The 18,813-nt window shown below is 40.0% G+C and overlaps 1 protein-coding gene across 1 annotated transcript in view; it reads left to right on the top strand.

Moving 5' to 3' along the window:
- The window catches only part of KCNH5 (potassium voltage-gated channel subfamily H member 5), a 159,674-nt gene that overhangs the window by 61,395 nt on the left and 79,466 nt on the right, over positions 1-18,813 (top strand). The gene's annotated exons all lie outside the window — the stretch shown is intronic.

Here is an 18,813-nt window from a genome sequence, read left to right as displayed (position 1 = left end):
CTTTGAGCTCATCTTGGAGAAATACTGAACTATAAAAAGGACGTTTTCTTGCTCCAGTCTTTCTAGATCTTTAAAAGATTAAAGCCATTTGTTTGAGATTTTTAAATGCTTTTTAAAAATAGAGGTTGCAGTTTTAGGACTCTGCTTGCAGTGTGATGCAATGAAATTTCTGCTGAATAGCATCTTTACATGATGGGTTGATGTGTTTCAGAACATTTCGAAGTCCATAAAAAGCGAATCCCCAAGCTAGAGCATTAATGAGCTATTGCAGCTGCGCCATAGAAAACCTATAGGTGCTGAATAGCCATTTGTTGAAACTGCTTTGTGGTATTTACAGAAGGCTAGGCATTTGGAGAATAAACACTTTCAGTATTGTAATATTTACTTCCCTTGTCTTTTGTGGGGGCTTCTGTTGCCCTACAGAGGAGGGTCCCACAGAAGGAAATAAGCAGCTGTGGTAAATGATTTAGGGTGGAGTGACAGCCATAAAACCATAATGTCTAATAATAATATTAGTAGTAGTAATTACAAAATAGATTACATGGCCTCAGTAAGTGAAAAGGAAATGGAGCTTGTAACCTGTTTTTTATTTGTTATAGGTGGATTTTACTCTTGCTTTTTCATCTCTGAAACACATGTTAAAGATGGGGAATACACATAGCATTATCAAAGTTGACATTTACAACAACCCATGTGTGTGCCGCTGGTTGATTTTAATCTTTTTCATAAGTGTTACCTACAAAATTATTAAATGTACATGTCAAATTTGTAAGTGGTACCTGTAAGCTTAGTAGCTGGAAAACAATGAGTAGGTTTATAAGCTTCTGGGCAAAGCTAAAAGTAGAATCCGAAATTCAAGAAGCATGGCGAAAGGACAGTGAAGTTTCTTATTGCATAAAAATAATGACATCAGAATAAATCTGGCTTCTTTTGTGAGTGGGGTGAAGATGCCTTGTGGCATGTGAGAAGGCTATAGACAGAAGAAACCACCTTTTGAAGTTATTTGAAAGTGTAAAAATGCTCACTGATGATCAAATGGTTGAATCTTTTGCAAACCAATCACTGAAGATTTGAAGACTTTCAATTCATACACATCAGTATCATGATTGCTCCTGAAATCTAAAAGCATTGCTTCCTTGATTGAATACTGGTTAGAAAATATGCCAGCTTCTGAATAGATACTGGTCAGGGGCTTTATACTTGCAATATTTCTGTGAAGAGATCAGACCTGCAGGATTGTTTAAACATGCTTTACAGTGTCAGCTGCTGAAAACATGACAGTGTGAACACCAAAATAAGCCAGAAAGGCAGAAGAAATAGCTGATGGAAAATGCAGTTTCTCAGGCAAAGTGGCCAGTGAGCTTGGGAAAAGGACTGGGCTCCAAGAAAAGGTATAACTATGTCCTGGAAATTATTTGAGTTGTTTTCAAAAGAAGATGTTCCAGTTTTTCTTTTGAAACACTGTTTTGAGATAAACGTGCAGCAAAATTCAATTACAGTTCAGTCAATAAAAACTCCGGTCCCTGAACTGACTGCTGTTATAAGCAGAGAGAAACTGTGAAATACCTTTAGTAGCTTTCCTGAAAGTTTGCTAATACCGATAGTTGATATTGGCAGCGTCTTTTCTAACAGACTGTGCCAAATAAATGTCTTAAACTTAGCACTGGAATCAGAGATAGTAATTCGTCACAATCCCAGCTGCCTACTCATGCAAACTGCAGATAGGAAAGAAAATCTTCATTGCGTTGTCAGCTAGCAGCGGCTTGTTCTGCAAGCCTGAAGTTTCCTATTCACACTGGCAAAGTTATCAGGACCTGGGAGGAGTATTTGGAGAGATTTGCAAATCCTTCTGGTGGGTAGGATTGCAAAATGGTGTACTTGTTAAAAATAGCCAAATTAAGATTCTGTAGCTGCTGATAAAGCAATGCAGGGCAGTGGCGGGGGAAACGCAGATGAATGGGGATGCTTTTCAGTTTGATTGGCAGTTTGTCACTTGGTTGTTCACTGAGGACAGGATCGGGTGGGATATTTAGACTGAAATGCATCACCTGTCTTGCAGGAAAGAGAGCTTTAAATAACTTAACCTGATCTTGTGAAGCTTACTTCAGATTTCTTTTTGCCTCACTTGCTTTTTCTTGGTGTCCAGCGCTGTTCATCAATATTTTTTTGTTGCTTCTTGACACTTGAAAAGCTAAAAATAGCAAACCTAAAACATCCTATGACAAGGGAGCAAGGTTTTACAAGGGTTATTGTTTAAATACCTGTTCTGCATTTGCTGCTTAGAGTTGCTGAATATGCATTGAAAATCTGATTTTTGTAGGTCCTTTTGTGTTGATATAGGTCACTTCACCCCTCCCCCCTCTGCACAGAACAGAACAAAAAGGTAGGTCCATCAGATCCTTTGAATGGTCCAGGAATTGTTTATCATTCAGGAAGGACCTTTCTTGTAAACCTCCTATTATCTTGTGTCAGCTCACAGCAAGAAACTCAGTCTCTGCTGCTGCATGGTGCTCTAGCTCAATCCTCAGGCAGGTTTTAGGCTTCTGCAGCACAGCCGTAGATGTAGATGTAAGGCTGATGGGTTTTGTGCCTTTCACAAAAAGGAGCGTATTAAGAAAGAAGCCAAAATGATACTTCTAGTTTGTACACCATTACTATCTTGCAACTCATCACAGCCAGGACTTTGGTGAGCAGAAAATCTGTAAAAGGAAAAAGAAGGTGGCAATATGGCAGGGTGAAACAGCTTGCAGAATTCAGGAGAGATGGGGTTTTCTGAAGAAACAAGTGTGAGTGTTTAAATGACAAGAGTTTGTGTACTGCCATATGCCTCCTTCCCTCCTGTGCTTCCACTGGGAAAAAAGCAGCCAGCTTCCCAGCTTGCAGTTCAAAAGTTCTGATACATTTCGGCATTCTTCTTGTGTAACCTGGGGCAATTGGTTTGCCCCTGTCCATGTGCTACGATGAAATTGCTCGAATGACATAGAGCAGATTGCAGAGTCAGTCTGGCCCCATAAATAATGGCATTTACATGTATTTATTTGTCCAGCTGAGAGGGCCCACCCCAGAGCGTACTTCATCTAAGCAATAACAGAAATCCAGTATATTCCACTGGTCACTGAAGTGCTGCAAGGGAATGTCAGAACAAGATATCAAAGGCAGGAGTGTCAATTAATATTGAATACTTCACTATTTCTTAGGATGTGAAAGTCCCAGAAGAATGTCTTAGTCAGCCATCAGTCCCCAGAAGACCTTAAAAAAGGTGCTTTGTTCTTGCTTTAGGGAGATACTTGTATCTCATATAGATAGCTTGCTTTGGCTTCTGTTTGCTTCCAGGTTTATGGAGAGGCGGTTGTGAGGAAGGTACTGGTTTTCAATGACTGGTTTTAAATTATGGTGAAAACAGACTTGTTAATTCAAATTGGTTTTGTGTATGAGCACAAGAATTTGTTGTGGTGATTGTACCAGATAACTTCTCTGGAAAATTGGTCGTTTCTGCCAGCTATTGGAGCAATTTCTAGAGAGCTCTTTCCAAAACTCAGTTTCTAATTTCATGGCTTGAAATGCTGACTTCTTGTTTTCATCTTAAAAATACCCAGGATGATGATTTGCAGGTAGGAAAAGAAAAACAGATGTGATTGCTGTCACTTTGACCCCAAGTTGTTATTGTTCAGGAGAGAGCTGATGAAGGAGTGTGTGGGTGGGTTCCTCTTGATACCCAGCTCTGCCTTTAATTTTACTAAATGGAGAGAATAGGACATGCACTTTCCTATTGAGATCATGTGAGATACTCTCATCCAAGCCACCTCTGGTTCTAAAACCTCCCAGACTGAGCAGTGGGTGGACGATGCTGAAGAGCTGCTAGCTGCTCCCTTGCTGATCCTCAGCTCTTGTTGTGGAGTTGTGACATGGACTGCCACAGGCTGTCAGTCATCTCTCCATTGATCTATCAAAACCTAGTTCTTTGTTCAAGCATGTTCTTTCATTGTTCAAGTAACATTAGTCAGTTCCCTGCCACTATGTGGTAGTTAGCCACTTGAGTGCTGTTTGCATGAATCATGGAGGTTTATCTAGTAAATTTGTTAAGCAGTGGCTAAGCCCACGCACTGACACAACAGTGTGTAATTGTAGGAAAGCACTTGTCTGGCAGACTTCCAGACAAGCAATCCCAAGAGTCCATAGGATTTAATTTTTGATCCCGAGGAAAATGCATGTGTAAGATAGCACCTTCTAGCAAAAATTGCTCCCAGTAATGTAGATTAAATCATATTTTTGCAGCTACAGATAGTAATGTGAGAAGGCTTTACATTTGTAGGAATTTATAGGCTTGAGTGTTTAGCTGTGGTTGAAATCCAACCGTGCTCTGAGGATGTCCTACAAGAGTCAGTCCTGTGTAAGGGCATTTTCTTTTCTTGCAGGAATTTGGGGTATGGGAGAGACATGGCTCTGCACCACCTGTCTGGGAGCTGCAGGAGGGTTTGACCTCTTCAGCAGTAAAGGACTTGTGCCAAGTTTTGAGCTGGTCCTTACATTTTCTTAAAAGGTGGGCCTTGTTCAAATCTCTTTGAACAAGAGCATGGCCCTGCTAGTGAGCTGTTAATTGCTTCAGATACATACAGATGTTACCCACAAACTGCGTTTGGCAGGTGAGGTGCAGGATGCTTCCATGGCAATCAGCGTGAAGTGGCTGGAGTGCTGGGTGACAATGTGCACATGCTGGGATGGTCACTTGCAGGTTATTACCGGGTTGGACTTGGCAAAATTTGGAATGTCCTACAGAATTTCACCTGGTGAGGGAGGGATGAAGAAGCTTCTCATTTCTTCATGGTCTTCGATACTGTACAATGCGAATCTACTACACAGTTTGGCAGAACTGCCCTGATTGATGCTACTGAGAGAAGGGCACAAGGATGCTTCCAAACTAGGAGCTCTTCTGTGTACAACTACTTCCCTCCTGCTCCTCTGCACAAGCATGCATTCACCTGAAAGGCTGCAGACTCAGCTGTGCATTAATAACTATGTCTCAAAGACAGACCATTTCATTTAGGGAAGGTGGAGCTTGTCTGAGGAAATCATTAGTTTCTAATTGGACTTCTAAGTGATGTAGGGCTAGCGGAGGAGGAGATGTTGATGTCAAGGCTGCCTTGCAGTGAAGAACTGCTTGACGCAGAGTGGTTTTAAACATTAAGGCAGGGTGCCAGAGACTTTCCCAGAAGGGCTGATATGAGTGTATTTCTATCTGTCTTGTTCTGGGCATGTTAGCATTTGGCCTCGTCACCAGTATTCCACTGGATGAAATACCAGAAGTAAAGCTGTGCATCACCCCTACCCCTTGTCTTTGAAGTAAGCGTATCCTGATATTTCAGAGCTTGAAGGAAGGTTTTCAAAAGGCTGCAAGTCACCTAGAAAACTACGGGTAAAGATTTCTACACAATTAAGCCAGTGATACAAGTTATAAGTGAGACTGGGGATAAATTTGTTAGTTTAGTATTTCAGATGGGGCAATGAGAAAGGTGATAAATTTTTAACATCCAAATTGGGAGAAAGTAAAACTGTTTGTTCACATGTACCCACCAGCACACACAGAAGGAGGTGACGAAAAGTTGCGTGAAGTTGCTTTTCAGTGGAAATTTCCCCTTTTGAGTGCCATTTGAAAAGCATTTTAGCACTTTGAACTCTGGACCACAGTCCATGTACTATCAGCTCTACAAAGCAAGGTTATCAAGATTTTCCCTGGTATCTTTTCATTATTTTCAATCTCAGTTACGTCTCACAGCTGGAGCAGATGAAGTGTTTCCAGGTAGGATGTTGGTCTCAGTGCAGCATCCAAACTCGGCAATCCTAATATTCTCTGAACAGCTGCATGGGAAAGGCTTAGAGTATAAACATATCAGTAGCCTACAGTAAAAAAATGTTACTCTTAGGGAGTAAAAGATCTAGCATCGTCCACTTTCCTGTGAAACTTCATTCTAAGAGTGAGATTGGGGTGGATACAACAAGAATAATTGGCAGAAGCACCGTGGGGGGCATATGTGCCTTGTTTTGCTTTAACTCTCACATGGCAGTAGATTTTTAGATATTCAGGTTCTAGTTTATAGCAAAAACATGTGTCTTTATGTAGATCTTTAAAACATTGAACAGCCTTCTTGGGAAGCTTTATGGGAATTTTTTTTGCAAGATTATAGCTAGTGTGTGTTTATGTAAGCTTTACTTTTATTATCGTTGGCTTGATATGTTTAAATGAATTTATGGTATCAAGAGAGATGGGGCAGTGAGTGGGAGAGGTAAAATGAAGAAAGAAATGTTATTTTGTGCTGTTGAGCTAGTTATTTAAAACAACTAAAAACTGCTATTAAATAAATGATACATAACTGTGGAAAATCAACATTTACACAGTGCTCTTGCTCACACACAGTGCAAGAAGCCACCTGAGATGGTCCCAGAGGGATTATCAGGTTGTCCCAGATTACCTATAACATCTGTGTCTCTCAGGAAGCAAACTTTTAATTAATCCAACTAGACCAGCAAATATATCTGACTAGCTCACCACACCGCACATCTTTATAGCATACTGTGCTAGAGGGATAAACAAATCTTAGATAAAAGATAAACCCCAAGGTATTATACCATTTGGATGGAAGGGGCTAGGGAGATTGTTTTTCTATTCTGAAGTTTCAGAAAGGCAAATGCGTGATGTAGGCCTGTGTCTGCACAGAGATCCTTGGAAATCTGCAGGGCTTAGTTGTGTATACTCATGAGATAATAGCTGTGTGTGGTTGGCATTCAAAAGGGAGAGCTACCCGAGTAAGTCAGACCAGTTACTCAGATAGATCCTGCCTGATTTTGGTGAAGCTGTGCTCCTCAGCGGGCACTGCCTTTCAGTGGGTAAAACAGGTATTTTCTGTAAAATCTCCTTAATACTGGCCTAGCTTTACTTACGGACAAGTACTATGGTTTATCAACCAGAGAAAGTGTATGGAAAGTTGTTAGGATGGGCAGCAGACTGAGGAGACGAGTTGTTTTAGGACGTGTCTCATTGAGGGAAATTGAATCATGCCAGCGAATCAGGCCTTAAAATGTTATTTTTTTCAGGTCAATCAAGAGATTTCCTTGCCTAAATTCTGTTAGGTTGAATTTCAGAACTGAAAAACTGTGACACCGTTGTGCATCCAGAGAGGCTGATAGAGCTGGGATTTTTTGTGTTGTTCTTGTAAAAGAAGTAAAAAACCTAAATCTCAGAGGTTTCATTAGTGCACAAATGCCTGTGGTACTGTAACATGTTTGGTGGTACTAAGAGATACCAGGTAGCTGGATAAATGATGGCAGATATTAGTTCTTTGTTTCTTGTTGCTTCATTTCTGTGGGTCTGCAGTGGTACAATGTCACGTTCCTCTTGAAAATACTGAGAGCACTGAGGACTGAGCCTGCAAATCTCTCTTCTTCATTCATCTTCCCTGCAGCTTTTTCTGCAGGAACCTTGGTAGAATCAGGAGAAATTTTCCTCTGGTGGAAGCATACCCTACATGGCGGTATGACTGCAAGTTGCTCCTTAAAGAGCTTTACCCCCTTTCCCGTCAATTTGGAGGAAGGATAGGATAGCATCCAAAATGGTATCTCTCCCCTGGGTACCTGCTGTGCATTCCTGCCAGTGCTGAGTCAAAAAAAATCCAGTTGTGCATCAGTAGGAATATTTTGGTCGTGAATGATTAAAACTAGTTCTCTTCCGCTGGCCAGCAGCCAGCATGGATTTGTCAAGATGAGTTCATGGCAAATTAATCCGATTTCTTTCTTTGACAAGGTAACTGCCTAGTGAATAAGGGGAATTTAGTAGATATGATATATGTGAACTTTTTTAAAGGCTTCTGACGCTTTTCTACATAGTGGTCTCGTGGCAGACGAGTGAAAGATGATCTCGACACAGTCATAACAAAGTCAGCGATAACCGATTGAAAAATCTCTCTCAAAAAGTAATCAAGGGCTGTGCTGTCAAACCTGGAAGGGATTGCCAGGGAAGTCTTTGCTCCACGTGTGATTTTATTCAACACTTTAATTAGCAGAGTTGAGTGACAGAACAGAGAGAGTACATTGGGAGAGTTATGGGAAGGGTTGCAAGCGGTTTAGATGACAACATCAGAATCCATGATGATCCTGATAGATTGGAAAGGCGGTCCAAAATCAGTAAGGTGAATGTCAATAAAGGCAAGCGCAATGCACCACGCGTAAAGATGGCAAATCAAATGTGTAAGCGAATACATGTTCCCAAATGCATAGGGAATAACTGGCTCTGCTGCTGTGATGCCAGAGAGGATCTTGGAGGAAGAGGAAGGGGGAAAGTGATAGGCAACTGCAGGCTGAATGTAACACAACAGTGGACTAAACCCTGTAAATCTCACTCTGGAAAGTATCAGGAGCGATGTCACAGGCAAGCTGAAGAAGACATTTATTCTGCTGTGATCAGGGCTGGTGAGACATCTTTTTTTATTTTGATACAGGGCTTTAAGAAAGCTGTAGACTAGCTGGAAAGAGAGATCGATAAAAATATGTTACAATACGGGATCTCAGGGGAACAGTTGGAGGAACTGACTTTGGTTTAAGCTGATGGAAACTGAAGGGGAACATGAAGATTGACTTCCACTATGGAAAGAGTGTGCTTGAAGATGAAACAACTGTTGATCCTCTATGTTTTCTGAAGGGCAATCAGGTCAGTTAGGAGGGAATGAAAGACTGATATTTGAAACAGGGATTTCAAATATCAGTCGACCAAACCTTTTCAGCTGTGGGTGGATTCAGTCCATGGGCAAAGCCACAGCCAGATTTGGTAGACTTGGCTTCATTGATGAGATCTATCAGACTTGCTCCAGGTATCCTTGCGCCTGCCTCAGTATGGCAATTGGACCAGGCAATCCCTTGAGGTCCCTCCCAGCCCTGCATCTCTCTGATGTTGCAGGGTGAGTAAGGTATAACTGAAAATCTCTGTTACGTGTTAAGCAAGGCAAAGCTAGCAAAGCTCTCTTTCTTTAGATGGTTGACCATCCTTTAACATGTTTTATGGTCCCTGATGTAGTGGCTGCATGTTTGCAGTAGATATTCACCCTGTATCATTTCCATATTTGAACTGTAAAATGTGCATTAACGTGCTGGCGTTCACTCATCCTGGGGAAGTTCAGCTCCCTGTGGAAATCCAGTTGTCATCCAAATTGTGTGAGGCATTGAGAGATGAGTGGGGGTGTCCAACAGTAAACCAAAGCTTTAGTGGGATTTTTTCTCACATACAAGGGCTGCATGGTAGTGTTCATATTCTCTAACGTACTTGGAGGGCATTGTTTGGAGCTGACAAATCTTGATTCAGTTATTTATGGAAGAAGAACCTGTTCTCACTGTGGGTCTGAATCAAGTCCATTTGCAGGAAAGAGAGGGAAATCCATTTCAGTAGAGGGGTTTGACTTTTTTTGGCTTTAAAAGTTTTTGTTGCTGAAATATAGTTCTCAGCTAAATGTTCATGCCTCTGTTTTCATCAGGACTTTTTAATTGAGAAAATAAAGACTTACACTAAAGAAAGATTAGTTTGATCTTGGAAATTTTATTTTCCTCCTCTGTTTTTCTTTCTTTGTTCCTTTAAAATACAGTTTTTTAAAAATTCCACATATTTTGGTATTACGCACTGGAAGAATAGTAGAAAGACGGAAGTAGACTCTTCCTTAAAGATTGAGAAGAAAGAGAGAAGAGAGCTTTTGGGGCAATTTTTGCACATTCAGAATTTTCTCTCTTTTTCTAGGGGAAGCTAAGCAAGCAGGTGAAAGGAAGAAGACCAGTATATAAAAAAAGATATTTTTTAAAAGTTGAAGGATTAGTAAGCTTTTGTCTTATTTTGTCTACATTTTTGTTAGATAAAAACATGAAGGATTTTCTAGTAGAGCAGAATATTTAGTTTCTTCTGAAGTATGTAATGAAAATTAAAGTATATTTCAAAGCCGTATTGTGGAGCATAATCAGAACTGAAATAGGATGAAGTTGATGGAAAAGAGGTTATAAATATCTGCCACTGATTTCTGCATGGTGATGTGACAATTAGAGAGGGCTTGGAGGCTGGATTCTTCTGCAGGAATGTCCTGGTTTGAGCTAAACCAGAACTAATTCTGTTCAATGATTTTACTTTTCAGTTAAGTCTCCTCTAAGTAATGGCACTTTCTGAAGTCAACAGCATGTTTTTCCAGACAGTGTCTGCTTCTGGTACTGATAGCGCTTGATGTTTATGGTTAGTACTAAGGAATGGTATGCAGAGAGGCTCTTGCTTATACTTGCTCCTATAGCAACCAAAGTCACTGCTGAATCCTGGACCCCATGTTCTGGTGCCATAAGTGAAAGGGGTTGCAAGGAAGTAAAAGGTCACACCTGCGGGGAGGAGCAAGCTGGGTGGGTGACCCAAACCTGACCAACTAGATATTCCATCCCATATACGTCATATTCAGTATAAAGCTAAGGGATCACAAGGGTCAATCCCTCTTCTTTGATGGGCAACATCTGAGGAGGCCTCTGTTCATTCTTCTGTCTGTGATCCCAATCCATGCATTCCTGAATCCATTGCCTGAATCCATCTCTTGTATCTGGTTCCCGTCTGCTGCTGAGTCCAACCTGGGACTGCCCCAGCGCCAGCCCTGCAGTGTCAGTGGTGAGACATTGTCACCATGGGGGTTGGGTTTGGTATTGGTTTTGTATTTATTTGTGTGCATTTCATTATTTTCTTATTTTTATTACTATCTTTTACTGTTATTGTTTCATTAAAGTTGTTTTAGTTTTCTTTTGCAACCTGTCAGTCTCTCTCCCTTATACTCTCCCTGTTCTGGGAGGGGAGAGGCATTAATAGAGAGCATCTGTCGTTCATTAGTGGCTTGCCCAGCCTCAGCCCTTGACAAGGAAAAAGCCCGGCTCTAGAGAAACGGTATCATCTCAGGTCCTGTGTCAGTTTTTCCTCAGTGGAAGATGGTGAGTTTTGAGGTAAAAGCCCCTTAAATTGGGTCTTTCCTGAAGTTGGAACACTGGAAGTAGCAGTCATATCCGTGTCCCTTTAAAATTTGTGTTTCTGCGTGCACGTGCCAAGAGTAATGGTAGCAGCTAGGGAAAAATTGTAGTTCTTAAAATGTGTTGGCAAGGTTGAACAGTCTGAAAGCATTATCAGTCCTCATGCAGGCAAACGTCTGACTTTGGATGGGGTGTTTGCAGCCTTTAAGTCTCATCTCTCTTGGCTCATATGTGATCGGATGATGTTAGGTTAAAGGCTAGGAGGGCAGGGCAAGGTGTGATGATTTCTTACCTATTTTTTTAGAAGCATTTAATCAGGTCCTTCAGTCCTTCCTGAACTGGGACCTTAAACACATGGAGTGTTTTAAGCGCTCGAATAGTCCCACTGACCTCATTGTTACTTAATGCAAGCTTACCTTTAAGCATTTTCCTGGCCACAAGCCATAAAGAAAGGAACATTTCTGATGGTTAAGGTTTATGAGTGGGTCTTTCAAATATAGTCAAGAGGGAATTAGGAGAGTAAGTCCCGTTTGAAGGTCGCTAAGGCTCAGGTGTAAAATTCATGTAGGTGTATTGTAAAACCTCACTGTGAATCCATTTCAGCAAGGTCCCATGTATGGAGATTATATTTTAAATTGTATGTTTGAATTATCACCTGTTTGGTAAAGACATAGGAACAAACTGTCATTCCTTTGTATGGTGAAAGGACTAGCTTCATTTGCCCTTCTTCTTCCTCCTTGACCAGAAACGTTTTAAAACAGCAAATCTGATGGGTGCTTCCACTCCATTATTTTTGAATAGGAAATTGAGACATAAAGAAGGTTACTACTGTGCCTCATTAATGCAGACATTTCCTGCTGAAATTGATAGTCCACCTTACCTAAAGGAAGCGTAACTTTCTAGTTAATCAAACACAATCTTTCTACATTATCATTTGAAAGAAAAAAAAAAAAGGCAAGTCAATAAGGTAAGAAAGAAGTTCAGAAAAAAGCTGCTGGCATCAGTGCCATTTTGGAAAATGTTGAAAGGGCTGGAGGATTGAGTCTGAAATAATTAAATGTGGGTGAAGATTAGTCATGCAAGAAGGAGCTTGTAATCGAATCTCCTTGTCTGAATATGAATGAAGTGAAGGAGGAGAGAAGGGGAAAGAAAACAAGTGTGCGAGATACCTACAACATCCGTAGTACAGTCACAGCCCTTGGAGGGCCTTGGCCAACCTTTCCTTTCCCCATGAACAAGGTCGTTTTAGCAGAGAGGTCTGTTTAGCGGTGTGCAAGGCTGTGTGTGTGCACTTGCGTGTGAGTGACGGTGTGTTGAGCCCCACCACATACGTTTCAGTTGAGCAGGGGCTGAAAGCTGGTCCTGCTGAGAAGTGAAACACAGGTGAGACTGCTGGTGTCTTGTGGGACCTTGTGAGAGCTGATGTTGTTGGTGCCACTGAGCACCTTGTGCCCTTTCTGTTCCTCGGGTGGGAGCAGGCAGATGCCTATGGTTGCACCCATGTTGAGGTTGCTCTGCTGTCTCTTCTGGAAAGTCAAGGAGTAGCACTGGCAGTTAAGCAGGATTTTAAATGGCAGAATTAATCTGAAGCATTAGTCTTCGTTTCAAAATAATAAATCTTCATTGGCAGAACTTCCTTGATATTTTTCAGGGATCATAACAGATGTACATTGTTTGTGTTTTGTTGATGGGCTTTGGAGCAGGATTACAATTTTAGGAAGCTAGCGGCTTCCTAGATCCCACAGCCTGCTTTGGCCATTTTTGAAAGAAAAAAAATTTCCCCAAGCTTCAGTGTGGGACCCAGCACTGCAGCTGTTTTACATATTCTACCAACTGCTAAAGGAGCAATCTGGGAGAGCACAGGCTTAAATCAAATTTCTGTGTAATGTATTAAAAAAACCCAAACAAACCCAGGAATATCAGAAAGTATTAATGAATTAAATCCTAAAGTGCTTTGCTAAATGGAGGACACTTAATGATAAATATTGGGGCCCTCCCAAGTGAACTACTCTCTAGCTATCTTAGGAACAAGTGAGATTTAAACTCCCCTGCATTACAGACAGAATAATAAGAAAATTATTCATATGGTTTAAACATGGGTGTGTTTTTGTTTAAATGCTTCTTAGAAGCAAGAGAAGCCATTAAATACTTCTAAATGTTTACAATAATATACAGGCTGATTAGAGGCTTTGGAAGAAGTTTAATGGAAACTGCATCAGTATTGAACACCCACACGAATACACAGAATAGGAGGGACAGGAAGCCAAGCTGAGCAGTTTTGATCTAGCCTAATTAGTCAGATTGTTGTTGGTTTTTTTACAGTCTTTTATTGATATACAAACATGCTGTTGAAGAATTAGTAATCTGAAACATTGCAGTTCATTAGAGTTTTTAGTGGTGCTCTAATAGCCACGCTCCATCTGGATGATAATAAGAAATAATGGACTGTAGAGAAGTTATGCACCCTCACCTTATAATCCATTTTCAGCCAGCTGAGAAAGCAACGAAGAGGATGTTTGCTGAAATATATGCCTTTGCGATTATAAATTCAAAGGGAACAGAGTCCTGTGTTCTTTATCTCTGCACCAGATATTTATTCCTTTCTTCCTTTGCGTGCTGCACAAATATTTCTGACCAAATTTATACTGTGGTTAAAGGCACGTTGTCATGTCAATATGACACAGACATCCCTGCAGTGGCATGACATTTTTAATGTTTTTTATGTTACTACAATAAGAATGTCAGAATGAATCAGATGTGCTCATGGTTTATTGTCTTTTAGGTTATAATTGTAGCAACAAAGACTCTTCACGTATAATGGCAACACATGGAGGTTGTTAACTAATGTGTTTTCATGTGTACATGAAAAGGAGGAGTCAGTTGTGGTCTCTTTTAATTGGTAGCATTTAACAGAGGAACAAGAGCTTTTGGGTAGAGATGTCTGAAGGTTAAGTCTCTCATCTAGGAATGTGAAACCTTTAGTTTCATTTCCAGATCTGACATTTGGTAGAATCGTGAACTTTGGCATTTGCTAAATTTTGTGGTTCTTTTTTCCTCTCCAAACCTATGCCTGATTTACTGGTTTAAATGTTAAATGGTTGGGGGCAGGAACTCCACATGTTTTTGTACAGTGCCTACCAAACTATGTTCCAAGTTACAGGGAGCCAACAAACACAAGTGAAAATGTTCCAGGAATCACAGAAAAAGGAGTTGAACTGCACTAAATTAGTCTGAATTTCTGTAGTTGACTCCATGTAACTGGTTCAGACCTCGGGTTAAATTCAAAAGTGCAGGAGGCATTTAATTTTTACCAGTTGCAGTTTAAAAGCTCAGGTGAATGCAGAGGTAAATGGGGGGATACTGTCCATTGCTTTGGCTGATCTGATAGCCTGCAGTCAGGATATTTCTTGATAGCCAAAAGTTCATGTGGGTCTGAGCCACAGCGTTTGTGGGAAGAAATCAGATGAACCTTGTAGTTCATCCTAATTTTAAAAAAATTGTAAAATATATATATTATTTTGCTTCAGGGGATGCAGCCTACCAAGTAGGACTGGAGGCAGTTCTTTCTAACATGAGCAGTATGTTCCATGGTAAATAGTTCCAGGATTAATATAGCCAGGGTACATGGGAACAGTACAGATTTGTGCTGAAATTAGTCCCTGTCTCTTGCTTCTCAGAAGAATGTGATGAGCATATGTAGCCATAAATGCAACGGTCCAATATATCTTGATCTTTTAAAATTATATATTAGCATGTTTAATGTACAGCCAATATTATTTAGTAGAATGGCAAGATATATATGGCTGACATGACAAAGCCACAACAGGTATCTGCTATAAATCTACAAAAGGTTTGGAGGTGCCATCATAGGCAGTGGAAATGTGAATTGTTTAGGATGTTAGGCAAGATATTCAAAACACTGATACTGCTTTGGGGAGTTTATGTCCCATTCACTTTCAGAGAGGTCTTGGCTTTTGTGTCATGTTCCTTTTTTTTCTGAAAAACTTTCCCATTGCAATCAACGTAGAACATTTTAAACTAGTTTAGATCTGCTCCTTGCTCCCTTTCTACCCCCCAAAACCAACACAGAAATATTGGTTATAAAAAGGAGATGTGAGATAACAGCTACTAAATGGGAAAGATTAAGATAAACCATCAAGCCATTACTCTGAGGTCCCTGACCTCTGAGCACTAGATCGTGGAGTGCTAAGCCTTAATAGTAGTTTAATATGAGACACATTTTTTTCCAACCAATTTAAGATATCACTGGATTTAGTTTTGAAATTATGATGATTTGACATTGGTTTCTGCTTCCTGCGTGAGACTTCCTTGGTTTCTTGTTCTTGCAACCCATGTCTGTCTGAAAAATTTTGGAGTAACCTTAAAAAAAATAAAATAAAATCGGTTCTGCTGTATATGAACAAACATGTTATTTTTTCATTATTTTAATATTGGAAGGATATTTTCAAAGTTTCTATGTATATTTTATCCTAATGTGATAAGTAATTGCATCAAATTTGATACTGCTGCCTATAGCTGTTGTTACTTATACGTACTTCCAAAAATTAATGAAAAGAACCATATTTTTCATATAGAGCTACAACAAATAAAAAACAGCCAAACTAAGATTCCCTCAAATTTCCATAAACATTCACCTTGATGTTGGAAAATATCAGGCCAAAACAAATTAGGCTGATGAAAGGAAGGAAGTTTAGAGGGGGAGGCCAAACTCTGTCTCAGCTGGGGAATGCACTGTTCGCTCTGCAGATAACAGCTTAACTCCCTTTCTTACTCCAAACTAAATACCCTTATTTTGGTAAAAAGACATTGAATATACATTTGTGAGACATAGTATTACCTTACTTCCATTTCCTGCCCCAAATTCAATTTGACAATCAGCTTTATATCTATAATACTCTCTTTGCTTTATGGTTGCTTCACATTCAAGAAACCTCACTACAAATAACAAGAAAGTTAACATCCTAGTTGGAAGATTTGGTTGGAAAAGTGTCACAAAATGAGGGCAAAGTTAATTTTTGACAAATCCATTTCTTAGGTTTTTGATCCTATTACCCAGTATAAAACAATGGAGTTTACTGAATTCTGTTTAGGCAGTCTGGGTGTCGCATATATGAGATTGAGATGTTTTGACTATTATCCCATTGTTATCCTCAGGGACTCTATCCTCATACACTGTTTTTCTTGAAATGGTTTCTGTGAAGATGGTAATTAATTTTTTTCATAATCTTTCCCCCCAAAATTGCTGACGTCTTGCAACTGTTGACCCGGCATGCAGCTAAGTAGTTCGGTACAGCTATAATTGGAATAAGGCCATCTATGTTGTCCCAGGGTAAAATCCTGACATAGTTTTTCTGCTTATTTCCATGCAACCAGAATGTTACCTCTGTTGTTTTGACAACGAGGGGAGACCTACAGGATCACTATGCAGCACTATGTCTTCCTGATACTAATTCCAGCCTCACTTTTCGTGACAAGGTAGAGTGTAGAGCGTGTTATCTTGGAGGCTGATTTACGTGGCATCTTCTCATTAAAACAGGGGGAATCTTCAGCTCCCATCTGCTTTTTCCATTCTTTTCATTTTTCTTTTTTAAATGAAAGCCAAGCTGGCTTTTGTCAGGGTGTGCTTATGATGTTGAGAAGTGAAAGTGAGTACCTATCAACTCAGAGTTGTTTCTTGTGGCTGGTAGTAGCATCTATTTGTATAGGCAGAAAGTGAAGCCCATGTTGTGCATCACAGTAGAACAGGGAATTGTAAGAAAAATCTTTTTTTTTCCTGTTACATTATGAAATTATCCGTGCTGTCCCTTAACATAGGGGAAATAGCATGCGAAATAATTGCTGCTAATTAAACTTTCCTGGTTTAAAACCATTTCCATAATCTAATTAGGCTAAATACGTAGCTGAGTGTTGTATGGGATAGTTAATGAAAATATTTATAGGCATGGATCATGGTGAAATTAGAAAGGGTTGAAATTAATTATGGTCAGGAATTTTTCTTCCTCTTTTCCCACCAAATGAACTGGGATGTGAGGGCTGGCAGCGAGGTTTGTTCCCTGTGTTTCTTTGTGCTACTAGAGGAAAGATTTTCTCCTGTTCTCTGAAACATTTATCACAGCAACAGGCGTAAGGATTTTCTTTCCTTTGGGAGGTTAGTGCTCTGTGTTCTTTATGCAGGATAAACAAGCTTTTTCGCAGAATTATGTTGTCAAAGTCTTTAAGTACAGAATATTGGAGACATTTAAAAATATTAAAAAAGCACTTTGGGCCCATTTCATAGCAGTCATTCTGTTTGCTTCAGCTTTAATCTTGCCCATTTTTCACCGGAAAATTTGAGGCACACTTTTCCCACAAAAAGAACAGACTCACACCTTTTCATAATCAGTACATGCACAACTGTCCATTAATCAAGCACTTAGTAGAGTGTACAGCAAACATATTTAAAAAAGCAAGGTATCCCGCTTGACAAATCTCTACGGATTAAGGAAATATAAGTAACAAATAGCTGTGCTAAATTCTCTCAGGAGGAGGATTCAGCTTGCCTCTTCCTTATGGTGGTTGCATTTCTGTGTGCTTTGTGTGGATCCTGGAGATTTCCTTCCTGCCAAGGATGAGCAAAACCATAGGCAGAGATGGTCCAAGGGAAAAATGTCAGACAAGTGTGGCTTTCCTCATTCAGACTTAATGGAGGAAGAAGGGCACAGATTTTGGAATGTCAGTAGTTACCTGTGTTCATGTTCAAACCTGGGGTGAAACTGAAATGGTCGTTCTCTGCAAGGGGCTTGTTTGCAGTGTAAATGTCTTAATGGAAAGGACAGTACACTCTTCTGGTTTAGGTCCTGGGAAATTTCTGAGGTGAAAAGACCAATATTGTCTGTTTGAAACATTCTATCTGGAGCTTTTATTCTATCAGCTCCTTTATTGGCCTGAAAAAAAACCCAACAGGGTGGGGAAAAAAGGGAAAGAGAGGAACAGAATCCTCTGCTTGGAGCGTGCAGGAGTGGTATTTCAAGGCACTTTCTCCTGCTGCTTCTCAAGAAGTTTATTCCTCAACCTTGTGGTTCTAATTCCATCACAGATTTTATTCCTTGACCTTGTGGTTTTAATTTCTTTGCTAATTCCACTCCTGAGCTCAGGGTTTTGTGTAAGCACATCTTTGAATTTGGTACTGTGCATTCTTAGCTTGTTTCTGGTTAAAGGCTGAAATAGTGGGAAGAGCTATAGGAGATGCTTTTATGCAAATACCCAAATACATTTTAAGGGAGAGCCAACTATTTCCGGGCCCAGAAGTTATTGTGAGACATTTAGGACAGGAAATGTAGGCAAGCAGTTGTAAGTTACCTTAACAGGGGCACCATTTGCTTAGAGGAACTCTTAAACTACTCTTAAAACTAGTCTTGTGAACTCGATTATCATATTATTGCAATTATATTATCTGGGAAGATTTGAATTAGGAAGGTTTGCAAGTGAGCTGGATGTTCAGGCTCAGAGTAAGAGGAAAGTTTGGGTGTGCTTTGCCTGTATTTGAACCAAGTGAGGAATATACATTTACTGACCAGCACGTAGAATCACAGAATCACATAGCAGAGGCCGAGGATGAAGAGATGAAAGACTTTGCATCCTGTCACGTTTCTTCTTTTGAGCTATTCACTTTCCCACAGTGCATCAGTTTTTAAACTGAGACTTTAATCTACAACATTTTAGCCCCTTTCGTGAAGGGATTTTTTTTTTCTTTACTTTTTCCTTTTTGGCAGTTATGTAAAACCATCTGTTGTTTAC

The sequence above is a fragment of the Leptosomus discolor genome, chromosome 3 (assembly GCF_034619465.1).
Source record: "Leptosomus discolor isolate bLepDis1 chromosome 3, bLepDis1.hap2, whole genome shotgun sequence".
Taxonomy (NCBI): Eukaryota; Metazoa; Chordata; class Aves; order Leptosomiformes; family Leptosomidae; genus Leptosomus; species Leptosomus discolor.
This window is presented reverse-complemented; position numbering and strand designations above follow the sequence as displayed.